This window comes from Schistosoma mansoni, chromosome 1 (assembly GCF_000237925.1).
Source record: "Schistosoma mansoni strain Puerto Rico chromosome 1, complete genome".
In the NCBI taxonomy this organism is placed as follows: domain Eukaryota; kingdom Metazoa; phylum Platyhelminthes; class Trematoda; order Strigeidida; family Schistosomatidae; genus Schistosoma; species Schistosoma mansoni.
The window spans coordinates 7,783,393-7,797,836 of record NC_031495.1 but is presented as its reverse complement, the minus strand read 5'-3'; the positions used below and the strand labels follow the sequence as shown (position 1 = coordinate 7,797,836).

The 14,444-nt window shown below is 32.1% G+C and overlaps 1 non-coding gene across 1 annotated transcript; it reads right to left on the bottom strand.

Annotated features, from left to right (window-relative positions):
• Positions 1-2,881: 2,881 nt before the first annotated feature.
• On the bottom strand, positions 2,882-2,952 carry Smp_tRNA_01250_Pseudo_TTG.1.1. The gene has a single exon. It is a non-coding gene (tRNA).
• Between the last annotated feature and the right edge of the window lie 11,492 nt (positions 2,953-14,444).

The following is a 14,444-nucleotide window of genomic DNA, read 5'->3' as shown; positions in this document are numbered from 1 at the left end:
GAAACGGTTGTCCAGTGCTTCCAGGTTTTCCATGGTGGTCTTGCTTTAATTGACTCATGATTTCAACTCTATAAAATTACTAACATCTCCACAAAACCCCTTCTGAGTATAGTATTTTGTTAAATTAATTGTTCGGTTAATTGTGATTTTGAACAACTCTGTATGGCCTCAAAAAAAAAAAACACAATAACACTACAAAATAAATTCAGGTCATCAATGAAATTCTACATTTCAATACTGTACATTGAACGATTGGCATGATAATAAGCTGAAATCTATAAAACCAACCTTTCTTATTCTCAAGTATATATGAATAAATAAGTACATATATTTCATTTTCTTACTTTGTATGTATATGTATATGTATAATAAGTAAGGTATCACTGACGAAGAGTACTCTGAAAACAAAAAAAAATGAACTCAGATTTCTTTATTTTTTGATTATTATAAGCACACCTACGCACGTACTCATCTCTATACCCGTAAATCGATGACAATGAACGAGTAAGTAAGAGACAAAGAGATAAATAGATTATAAAAAAAAACTGATTAAATTAAACTTAACTATTCACATTTATATGATTACAATTAATTATTACTACTATTACATAATCCATCTAAATATGACCGAGACACGTAGATATGAAAAAAAAATGAATTCTTTTTTTTTGTTTTTCATCATTATTGGTTTGTATTTAATTGTGCTGTTCATGAGGCCACAATATGAGACAATCATACTGATATTCATTAATTGAACTGTAAGTACATTAATAATTATTAAAAAAAACAACAACAAAAGAAACACCTTAAGTTAAGGGGGAGGGGTAATAATAATAAGAAGAATTCGATTCTTAAAACTTAATAAAATATTAAGGACAAATTTAAATTCATAGCCAAAAATAATAGAAATGGAAACAAAATAATTCGATTCAAAATATATTTTTAAAAAAAGAACAAAATCATTAGGGGTGTCAATTATCAGAAGGGGGTTTTGTGGAGATTTTTAATAGTTTTTTTTATATATAGTTGAAATCTTGAGTCAAATTGAAGCAAGAACACCATGGAAAACCTGGAAGCACTGCTTGACGGCCATTTCATCCTATTGTGAGACTCCTCAACAGTGCGCATCCACAACCTCGCCTCGCGAGATTCGAACCCAGGACTTACCAGTCTCGCGCGCGAGCACTTAACCGATAGACCACCATACAACAGTGCTGCTGAGGAGTCCCATAATAGGACGAAACGACCGTCCAATACTTCTAGGTTTTCCTTGGTGGTCTAGCTTCAATTGACTCATTATTTCAACCATGAAAATAATTAATTTGTCTGCTTAGTTAGAAATGTAGATAATCTGACAGGTGTCAGATGAGTTATATATTCCCCTTTTCCTTATTATTTATTAATTATCTATTTGCTGTTGGACTGTATCAAGTTTTTGATGTGGAAATATATTTACTTTTCTAGTCAGGATAATCGCATATTCTTAATCTGAGTTATGTTAAAATTCTGTAGAATAGACACTGGAAAGGAATCTACTGTTGATATTCATCTAAGATAAATGAATGTCCCATTCGAGTGTAACAAAGAAAACGAACCGTTTCAACACTATGTAAACATGTAACAGAAGAAAAATGAGAATTCTCTAGGGTATTGTCAGTTTATAATGATAAACAATATTATGTTTACCATTGAACATATTGAACATTGATATGATTACATTGTTCATTAATCTTATAATATTATGAACATATCTAATCAATGTTTATTCTATTTTAACATTGAAATCATGAATTCCCTTTTTATTTCAATCAAAATCATAGAAACTATTGATTATTGTAGAATAAATGTAACTATTTTTGTTACCTTATAAATATTACCCTTTTATGAACCTAATTTTTTCTTTGTTTTTTTTATATTTAAAAGAAACATAACAAATTGATTAATCGAAAAGGATTAAATTTTTTTTCAGGACAGTTAAACAAATCAAGGCCAGTAGTAGTAGTAGTAGTAGTAGTAGTAGTAGTAGTAGTAATATTAGTGTGAGTAGTAGTAATAATAGAATGGATATAATAAGAGAATGAAATACATAAATTTGAATAAACACTAAATCAAATGAGTATATTAGTTGAAGTTAAACATTAAGACTGTTGAATACCGGCAAGCTCAGTGGTCTGGTGGTTAAGCTCTCGCACACGAGACTGGATAGGTCCTGGGTTCGAATCTTTAGAGGTAGGATCGTGGATGTGCACTGCTGAGGAGTCCCACAATAGGATGAAATGGCTGTCCAGTGCTTCCAGGTTTTTTCATGGTAATCTAGTTTCAAGTGACTCATGAATTCAACTATAAAATTCCTAAAAATCTCCACAAAACAACCCCTTCTAAGTATATTACTTGATCAAATAAATTCATGACATAATTATAGCTTTTTCGTTAATAAAACAACAACTTAAAGGTAATAGGTAGAGAGAAACTACTTTGATTGAAGATTAGTAGTATATGTTGAAAGATACTACTTATTAATTAATTTGTTTAGTAGGTTATTGTATTTAAATCTGCTAGTATAATCGGTTTTTACTTTAAATAATCTTACTTATTTGAAGATTTTCCTAATCATTCGATGTAATCTCAAATAATTATGACGAACTAGGAAGTAAACAAGATAATGGTTTCATCCTACAATATAACAACTCAGTAGTATCCACTCACGACCCTGACAACAATGTAAATCAAAAATCTTAAATATTTCGATAGGTAGAAAATTTTTAAATCAGTGTTAGACACTATAAGCAAAGATGGATAGTGGCTAGCAGTGGAATCCAGGACGCGCGTTTCGTCCTATTTGGGACTCGTCAGCTGGATGTACCTGCAACTCACAGTTGATGTACACTCTGGGACTCGAACCCAGTACCTTTCGCTTCAAACGCCATCGCGTTATCCACTCAGCTACTGCACCCTGATAGTCACCAGCTTGTGCAATGGGGTGAAGTTTAAATTCACTTGGTATTGTTTGTTTGAATCTTCCCATTGATGTTTAGGGTTGCAACTGATCAGTCTCTTATTGGCATATGTACGCGCGTCCTGGATTCCACTGTTTGCCACTATCCATCTCTGCCTTTAAATATTGTGAATTAAGGCTATATCGAGGCAATACGCACAGTATGCACATATGCCAATAAGAGACTGACCAGTTGCAGTCCTAAACATCAATGGGAAGATTCAAACAAACATTAATAAATGAATTTAGTGTTAGACACTTTCGTACAATTAAAGAAACTTTTTCAGAAATATTCAATAATCAGTAGTTCATATGTCAATCATTCAAATCTCAATGTAATTAAAATTTACTTTCAACATGTTCTTATTATTCTAATGCATATAAACACTTAACAATATATCATAGAATGTATAACTTGTTAATTATAATCAGATTGTTTGATTCATTTCAAGAGTCAATATACTCTTTAAGTATTTCGTATTCATTTGTTAAAATTAAATATAATTCAGCTATATATACACATTGACAAATAAATAGTTTAATCAACAGAACTTCATTTTTAAAATGTTGAATTCATGAGTCAATTTCAGCTAGACTACCATTCAAAACCTGAAATCACAGGATGACTGTTTCATTCTAGTATGGGACTCCTCAGAAGTGTGCATCCACGATCCCACACATGAGACTCGAACCCAGGACCTTCGATTTTGTGTGAAAACTTAACCTCAAGGTCACTGAAATGGTGTTAATGTCTAACTTCGATCGAATCATGATCTTACGCAACCATTCGTTCATTGTCTGGGGTGGATAACTGTGTCTAGTCGACGCAGATTGAACTCCATTGATCACGGCTTCATAGAATCCATCTAGAAACAAGTCACTAGTGAACATATGATTATTACCAGAATGGGGATTTTTGAAGACTGTATTTAACGATGAAGATGTAATATAAATTAAAATTGTTAGTTGTTTAAAGAAAAAAAGATTTTTGATTTGCTAAAAGTATCGTGTAGGAATGATTTTCAGTGATTCTTAAAATAACAGCGTGATTTTAAATCTACCTTACACTTAATAAGCGGACAGTCTTTACAAGTATAAAAAAATTTTACGACAGAAACAATAAACAGAAGGGGTTTTGTGTAGATTTAGTATTTTCATGGTTGAAAGCGTGAGTCCATTGAAGCTAGACCACCAAGGGAGACCTGGAAGCACTGGACGACCGTTTCGTCCTATTGTGGGACTCCTCAGCAGTGCGCATTCACAACCTCTAACATAAACACCATCGAATGCCGGCTCAGTGGTCTATCGGTTAAGTGCTCGCGCGCGAGACTGGTAGGTCCTGAGTTCGAATCTCGTGAGGTGAGGTCGTGGATGCACGCTGCTGAGGAGTCCCATATTAGAACGAAACGATAGTCCAGTGCTCCCAGGTTTTCGATGGTGATCTAGCTTCAATTGAATCATGATTTCAACTATGAAGAAACAATAAACCTTGTCAGAGTTTGATAGACTTAAAAAGTTTATTATTTTTCAAGGATTATTATGAGTTTTCCAGACATCATGTTGATACAAGAATCACCACATAATCTCATCAATCTGAATGTTAATATATTCACTCAAAAGCGTTCTTTCTGGGTTTTTTTTTAACATCCATAAATAATTTGATAGATAAGTAATCATAGCATAGAAAATTTTTCCTATCATATTCACTGAAGAGTTACAAAGATAAAATTATAGATAAATCATTGTTATCGCTATAGTGCATATGATAAAATCATAGAACTTTAGCATTCCTCCACAAGTTCATCTGTGATTCAGTGAGACACCAAGAAAATTGCTTGTTTTTTTTCATTGAAATCATGAACTGATATACATCAGACCACCACTGGAAATTTGAAACTACAGAACGGCCATTTCGCCCTGGTATTGGACTTCTCAAAAGTGCGTATACACGATCTCGCACCTAGGACTCTAACCCAAGACCTTCGGTCTTGCGCGCAAACGCTCGAATTCCGGAAAACTGAGCCGGCATCCGACGGTGTTGATGTCTAACTTCTAACACTCGATTGTAGTGCGCGACCATTTTCCAATGTCTTCGGTGAGTAACTGCCTCATACTAGACACGGTTGAACTCCATTGGTTATGACTTATTAGTAGGAATTCGAGAATAATCTCTCGAAGCTAGTCACTAGTGATCACATGATAATTTTCAGTTTGCGATTGTTAAGATTGTTGAATTTCATTGAAATCATAGACTGATCAGTGATTAACACCGTTGGATGCCGGTTTAGTAGTCTTGAGGTTAGGTGTTCCCGCGAGAGACCGAAGGTCCTGGGTTCTATCCTCGGATATAGGGTCGTGGATGTGCACTGGTGAGGAGTCCCATACTAGAACGAAACAGCTATCCAGTACTTCCAGGATTTCATTGGTTGTCTGACATTTGCCGGTTCATGATTCCAATGAAATTCTGCAATCTCCACAACCCCAGACCGAGAATTATACTTAGTTACCCTAAATTAATCAAAGTGAAGCAAAAACTCATTGATACACGTGTTACATGAAAGCTGTGTTTAAAAATATGAAAGCTCGGAGTGTCGAACATTGTCATTTTTCTCATATGATATAAAGAATATTCTCTGTCATTTTTAAACATTCTGAACACTACGCAAAGGTGTTTCCATTTCAAATTTTATTCGGTGAAATATAAGAAATCATTTATTTTTTTAAATTTTGAATGATTCGTTTCTGTATGATACTTTTATCCTTAATTTAAAATTACAAAACTGTCTTATGGATATTTCCAAGGGAATGTTTATACTTATAAAGTGAATTTTTCATTCTCTCGATCATATTTTCATAAAATCCAAGATACACATTATCATTGATAACTGTCAATCTTGGGCACATTTTAAATTTTCAGAAAGTTAACACTCAACAACTTGGTTTTAACGTGAAACTTTGGCATATAAAATGACTGGATGTCGGCCTAGTAGTCTAAAGTTTAAATGCTCTATGTGAGACCTGAAAGTTCCCAATTCAATCCCTAGTGGGGTCATGTGTGTGAGCATACTATTAGAGAGTTCTGAAGTACGGTAAAATAGCTGTTCAGTGATTTTAGATCTTTAATAGTGCTTCAAATGAGCTCAATACGTAATAAATATTACCTATATATTCAAAAATAGTGACTTAAATTTCAAAAATTTAATTATTTGTAATTGATATACGGACGATTCTTAGTTCAACTCGTTATCTTGACATCTACTTCTTATTTAACGATTGTAGCGAAGAGCAGGAAAACTTCTCAATTCTTAGTTCAGAATATTTCCTCAGTTTATCTAATCCATTGTCTGTATTCATGTATTCAGTATATTTGAACTGAAAAGTATTTTAACTACCGGTCTAATAGTTTAGGAGATTTGTGAGGATCGTTGGATTTTATAGCTTATACCAGTGGCTGATTTCATTCAACCAACTACTGTAAAGCTGAGGAAACAGGATATCTGTTTTCTCTCTAGTATGGGACCCCTAGAGATCGAGCCTAGGACCTTCAGATCTTTCCTGAAACACATAGTCTCTAGACCACTAAATCATCATTAGTTGGTTAACATTTCCAGCTTTAACTACCAGTTAAATGAAGGGACAAACTATTACAGCTAAAAATAAATAGTAGATTCGGACTACAGCAAATATTTATAAAATCTATTTCTATTTTGAATGATTGTCATTCAAATATATACTAAAGAGCAGTTTGTTGCCAGATTGCAAAATTGAGGCTAGAAATCCTTACTGTAATAAAATTTATAATAGTGAACAAACAATTATTGTTATATTATGTAATTTATCCTGTATACGGGTGAAATTGTTCAACCAAATGAAAGTTTTTCAGTTCAGTATAAATTGCTTTTAGAAAATTAAAAACATTTAAACATAATTTCCCTCTTTCTCTCACATCGCCATCTGGTCTTTCGATCCACCCTGTTTGATGATGATCACATTGATGACAGGAAAATAACTGATTACAACTAACGTTTAAATTCCTGTCTCAACAATACTCCACCTACAGAGGAATATTCGCTCCGCCCACTTCCTAATATGTACAAACACACATACATACCTATATATATACTCGAATTCTATACTGTGATACATGCTTGTTTAATCTCTCATTTAAAACCCTTATGTGGGGAAAATACATATATATTGACTTTAATCCGATAGGGTTACTAAGTCTTTTAACAATAAAAATTGTTCATTGATTAGTATCATAGTCTTGACAACTATACAAATAAATATACAAAACATAGAATAAAGTTTCTTATTATTATCGTTTAAAAAATCAATTGTTCGCCTTTATATACATATACAATCAAATTGAATCGGTGAGTTAGGGATCTCTTTGATTAAATACGTAAACCATTTCATTGACGTTCGCGCATGCTCACAGTAAGCTATCGCTTACACTTAATATAACCACTTTACATTATATTAGACATAATCTGTATTATTGATGTTAATGATTCTCCCTCTCCAACCCATCATCATCGTAACCCCCACCACCACCATTACCACTGAAATATTCAAAAAATTATACTTCAAGTGATATAATTACTAGTAAAACTATTTCTACTACTATTAATAATACTACTAATGAACGTTAAAATTGGTCTGTAATTCACACAGAACTAGAAGAAACGATCATGGCGTAGCAACAAGGAAAAGATTAATTTAATTTTAATTTGTATACCATTTACCCATTTTCTTGAAAAATAGTATACTATGTATTATTGGTTTTGTTCATAATTTGTGTTTACCCCTCCCCATGTGTATTGTAACTTATGTGTATACTACACGACTTCACATGATGTGTATATGAGCATCATGGTTACCGATATATTTCATCCCTCTATCTATTTCCTATAAAAATGAAGAGACTTCAGTTTCAGTTAGAGTACTCAGGAATGAACACAATTTTATTTGTGCAAATTTTTACTTAAGGGAAATTATTGAAATCCAGGAGTTTGATATATTTTAAAACAGAGTAAAGTTCGGATTTTAAGTTATGATGGTAAATCTTTTTTTACTTCAACGATCGCCATAACTCGATGGGGATAATTATCGTGTGTTTACTAGTAACTAGCTTCAAAACGCATTTCCTAGTGAGAAACTGTGACTAATGGAATTCAACCATATTGGGTATGAGGAAGCTAACCACTGAAGACAATTTAAGATTGTCGAGCTATCTCGTAAATTGATTGTAGTTAAAACTGCATATCATTGCAGTGAGTTCATTGGCCCAGATGCTAAGTGTTCGCACTCTAGACCGAACGGCCTGACCGTGATTCCTGGTTGTATGGTTGATGGGTGGGAATCATCGAGGAGTTTCATGCTAGGACGAAACAGCTATGCATTGATCCTAGGTATTCACTGATCGTCTAACCTAATTTTGTTCCTGATCTCAATAACATCTTTCTAGTAATTCAATAAGACATGGCTATAATCTGCATTATTTATCATCTATATTGTATAATGAAAATATTGCATAATACGTTACAAGCTAACTTTCTTCGCAATTTGAATCTTCAAAAAAATCTAGATCCTCATCTGATATCTGGCTAGTTCATCAGTAAAGTACCATTTTACCGAATAATTTCAAAGAAGCAAAAATTTTTCAGTTTTATGACTAAACAAATTATCTTATTTTTAATATTCTTGACTGAATTCGATCAACCCTGATTTTGGAACATATGAGAAAAAATTTATCAAGACATTTTGTACAAACGAAAAATAGATGATTTAAAAAAAGTTTAGACACACAAAATAGTTGATTTTATGAAAGTAGACATGTTAACATATATCTACTCTTGCTATCAAAGCTCTAGATAGCCGTTTTTTTATCTTAGTACAAGATTATCCACGACTTCACTACTGGGATTCGAACCAGAGACTTTCAGTCTCGAACACTAAGCTTCCAGACCACTGACACCACTGCAGTAGTGCACATGACCAACATTGATCAGTCCAAGATATTGTGTGATCATCTTCCATTGTCTTTAGTGAATACCTTTCTTACACCCGAATCAATGTTACCATAGGTACCATTTTGATTATTGATCGATGCATTATAGTTCGTCTTGGTCATACACTATCAAGAGATCAAACCACATTACTAGTAAATCAAATGAGCAAAAAAATTATTAATTTATATGTGAAAATCAAACAGATACAGAAACAAACATTTACATGTACAACAATACAAAGATCTGTCATACGTTTTTTCAACTAAATTTGATTTTCTTTTTTTCATTATTATAAGGTCATAATGTGATCCATCCATGCTCATTTGATATTTCATATGATTGAACTAACTAGATCCAACACGTAGTCAGTAGGTTATTGCATATAACTCGTATAAGTAGAAATATACTTTTTCTCACGGATACTGTCTTTTGGTTTATGACTTGTCATGAATCTTTTTATGTCAGCTAACCATAATTATATTACCATTCAATTGATAGATGATGAAATTATCGATTGAACAAATGATATAGATAGCAGATTGGGTGTTTTTCCAACATTCTGTCGGTAAGTATTCTCAGTGAAACATTATTCTTATCATGTATTACGATCGTTTAATGTTTACTTAGATATTCTATTAATAAATAAATGGTAAGACCTATCTAGTTAATTGATATGTCAGATGATTTCATGAAGTCAACAACAAATCCTATCTGACTCAAGCTATGTGATGATAGTTGACACTCACCACCAGGATGTACGCTTAATTTTAGGAAGTTGGTACATTTGGTAATAATCAAACCTGGATTAACTAGCTTCATAGTTTGATTTAGTGTTACTGAGATATACTGGTTGCAATCGATCACTTTCAGAAGTGAGATATTTGCAACTGATTGATCACTGAGTAGCCACCTACGTCATGTTTATAAAGAATAGATGGAAAGTAGCTACCAGTAGAACCCACAATGTGCTTTACGGCTTGCATTGGACTCGTCAGCTGAATATACCCACATTCCGGTGCTGCCATCTTCTCTGAGACGAAACGCGTGTCTTGGATTCTATCGCCAGACATATTTCATTTATTTGATACGAACTTGTATCATAATGGCTTTATTGAGGCGATCCGTATAAGATGAACATATGCCAACTAAGGCTGAACAAATTGCACCCGAAATATCAGCAACAGAAGAATCCAAATCACTATAGATTAAACCAACGTCATGTTTATTTAAGCCTTTCAGTGTCCAATTAACAAGATTTACTTAATTATTAAATTTCCATTGAGTTTGCTTTAAGAATAATTTAGGAAGGTATTCAGTTGATATTTTTACTTACTGGAATTTATACTATCATTAATAATATTAATCAAAACCATTAATGTTATTATCATCGTTATTATTAAATATTTCAGGTTTAATATGTGTAGTCACATTGAAATGATTTCAGTTAGTAATTCCGGTAGACAATAACTTTCGATGCATACATTTTTAAAGACCATTTCAGTGGCTTATCGCAATATTTGGTTAATCATTTATGATTCTGGGATGACCAATATGCAAATTGACAATTGGTTATAATAATTTTATTATCAAGTACAAGTGGTCGTATCGTGTTTCTCCACGTCTATGTGTGTTTACATTAATACTCCTGATAGGAGTTTATTTCCATACATATAATATTCTAATCGGCAGACAATCGAATTTTTAACGTTTCTCAACGTCGTGTCAGTCATTTCTCCACACGATAAATAATTGGATAGATTAATACAAATTTCGATGCTGCAGTGGAAAAGAATCTCAAATAAAAACACATTTGACTATGTCATTCAATTAAGAATTATACATTATTTTATAAATATCGCCTCTTTATCTCGACTAATGTATAAATAAATACACAAATATTGTCTAACCTTTGACCTAAATGATATGACAGTAGTATAATCAAAGGTGTTTTAACTGTACCAAATATTTTGAGATCTATTCCTCTGTACTCAACAATCTTCACAACCCCTTACTGATAATTAACATGCGCTCACTAGTGACTAGCTTCAAGATGTAATTCTTGGAGTTCTAGTAAAAAACCGTGACCAGGTGAGTTCATCTGTGTCTGTTGTGAGACAGTTACTCAGTGAAAGAAATGGAGGACTGTCGCGCAATACCGTGGATTGGTTGAAGTTAGACATTAACACCGTCGGATTTCGGGTCAGTAGTTTAGAGGTTTGTGGTAGGCATCGAGTCGCGGTTGAATATGATAACCACTACAGGGAAACTACGTGCCAGTTGCTATGTTAGATACTTCCGAAGGCCAAATATCAGAAGGCAGCTGAAGGTTGTAGTAAAATGCAATTTTTGAAGATCTTGTGGCGTAGAAATAATACCGAGACCGTGCCAAAATCCACAAGCGAGACTATTGAGTATGCAAGGTCGCAAACAATGGAAAAGTGGGCTTTTTGTATACTTAAACAAACAGGTAAAGCAAAACAGTCACTGGTACAGTTGGTTATAATAATAATTGTTTCCATTATGCCAATCTCGTTCTCTTCATAAAAGTAGGTCACTACACGTTAAGCGTTGCACACCAGACCAAAGGTCTTGGTTTCGATTCTCACGTGCGGGATCGTGGATGCGCACTGCTGAGGAGTCCTATACTAGAATAAAACGGCTGTTCAGTAATTCCAGGTTTCCAATGATAGTCTAACATTGATCCATTCATGATAACAATCTAAACTTAGTCCGTTTAGTTATTCATTCTCTGAAGAGGCGACTAACATTAAGTAACAAAACGTCATGAATTCAATTCTCTACTAATTAAAATGATGGGAAAAGATTTTATAACTATCCAACTATAATATTATCAAGCTATAATTGTAAATCTGATATTTCAGTATATCATTCTGCGAAAATAGTTATTTTTTATTGAAATCATGAACTTATTAATGTTAGACCACTATTAAAAACCCGGAAGCACTAAACACTAACACCACTGGATGCCAACTCAGTAGTCTATAAGTTAAGCATCATCGAGCGAAACCGAAGGTTTTGAGGTTAATTGGATGTATAACGTTGAAGAGTACCTTACCAAGACGAAACGTCTGTTCAGTGACTCAAACATTGATAGGTTCATGATTTTAATGAAACTCAACAATCTCCACAACCCTGTACTGATAATTATGTTTAATTTATTCATTATAAAAGAGGCAACCACATGGATGAAATTGCTTTGTACTTGAAGTTCAACTACTAAACAGTTGGATTAGATTGAGACTAGAAATGAAATAACTTCATAAAGTATTAAATTCACTTAGTATTGTTTGTTTGAATCTTCCTATTGATGTTTAGGACTACAACTGATCAGTCTCTTATTGGTATATGTGCATACTGTGCGTATTGCCTCGACATAACCTTAATTCACAAGCATTATAAACAAAGATGGATGGTGGCTAGCAGTAGAATCCAGGACTTGCGTTTCGTCCATAAAATATTGACATTTTATTCGTTATTTACCAATTATGATATTTTTCATTGGTCGACTTATCATTGTATGACCCAAAAAATCAATCAACAAAATTTCCCTATATTGCTTATCATTAATCGCTAAAATTTTAAATTTAGGTCACAAACTGTATAATAAATAAAAAATTTATTCTATCCATTTACTTTCATCCAATAGAAAAAGGATTTTAACGCATTTACTCAAATATGATTGGTGAGAATTTCTAATGAACCAATCAAAATTAAATGCGTATGTTAATACAATGTATAATATACATATTTATAACATTAAATTTTCTTCCCCCCTCCATTTGTTGAATTTTTATAATACTACTTCTAATTCTATTTATTACTAATAGTCTACTCTCCCCTTTTTGTTATTTACATTTATATACGAACGAGCACACATTGATAAGATAGAAATCTTTCTTCTTTTAACACATTATTATTATTTACAATAATACATATATGGATATTTCAACAATAATGAAAAAAAATAATCTATCTACTGAACATTTTGCATAACAATAGTCCCTTGTTATTTACATTTTCAATATATATATATATATAGATAGATAGATTACATGTATTGAGAATTGAATACATTGAAACATATTGAATGATAGATTTCAGTGTATGTATATACATAAGCTGATTATTATTATTACTATTATTATCATTAATAATATTGATAATATTCTGTATTATATTATCATTAAAAGATTATTACAATAGTACTATTTATCCATTGCTTTATTATATTAGTCTGATATAATTTTTACTAACGGATTATCATCATTAATAATAACAGATCATTATTATTCCAAGAATATTAAAATATTTTCAAACATTAAAAAAAAAAAAATAAAGAGCAGGAGTAAACCGACAAGTAAGTTGATTAAATTAAATAAGATTATTTATCTGATATGGATAATTTACATATAGTTTTGTCTCAAGACCCTCCCCCCCCCCAGTCTAGTCATTCAGTTGTTTTTTTCTCATTACATAATTAAGAGAAAAGAATGTATTACCCCTAGTTTATTAGTTAATATGCTAATATTTCCGACTAAACATACATATGAGTAGTGGGATTTGAATATCTGGATTCATTTGTTTAATCTTTTGTATATTATAACTAGGTACTTAGATGAATAGTATAATTGTATATATATATATATATAGTAAGCTTATTTATTGATTTACATTGTCACTTATAAAGGATCAAATGGTAATCCTTTTAGATATGAGTATTGATTATGCATAGTTTATAATTTTCCGTTATCAATAATAAGGGATTCAATTGTTATGTATACTAATAAAAACTAATCAATTATTATCAACAATTAGAAATATACAAATTATTATAAATAACTTAATACTCGTTGAACAAGTTAATGACTATCTGGACTTAGTAGTTTCATGGTTATCACATTGATTTTTTTAGGTGATAGATACTTTATTTGACTCTTATTGTAAATATCAACTCTTGAATTTAAATAATCACAGATGAATAAAAATTGCATCATTCACATTATTTTTTTAATAATATCAAGGTAGTTGAAGGTCTACTGTAGTAGGATTGTGGATGTGTAGTTCTGAGAAGTTTCGTAACAGGACAAATTTGCTATCCAGTACTATTTGGTCTCAAGGGTTGATTAATTAAGATCAATCTGTGATATAAATAATGAACAACTACTGATTTTCGTTGAATACAAATATCAAGCTGTAATTATGACCTTCAGGTTTCTCTTGGGAAGTATAGTACATTGTAGTCGAGGCGACAGAACCTAATGGTATACATTTTTATCTTCGTAAATATTGGACGTTAACCACTACTCGTCACCATAACATTAAAATAAATATTTGTCATTGTGAAAATTATTCTATCATTAAATGTCATCTATCGGAATAAAAGTTATCAATTTTATTATCGATAACACTGGTAA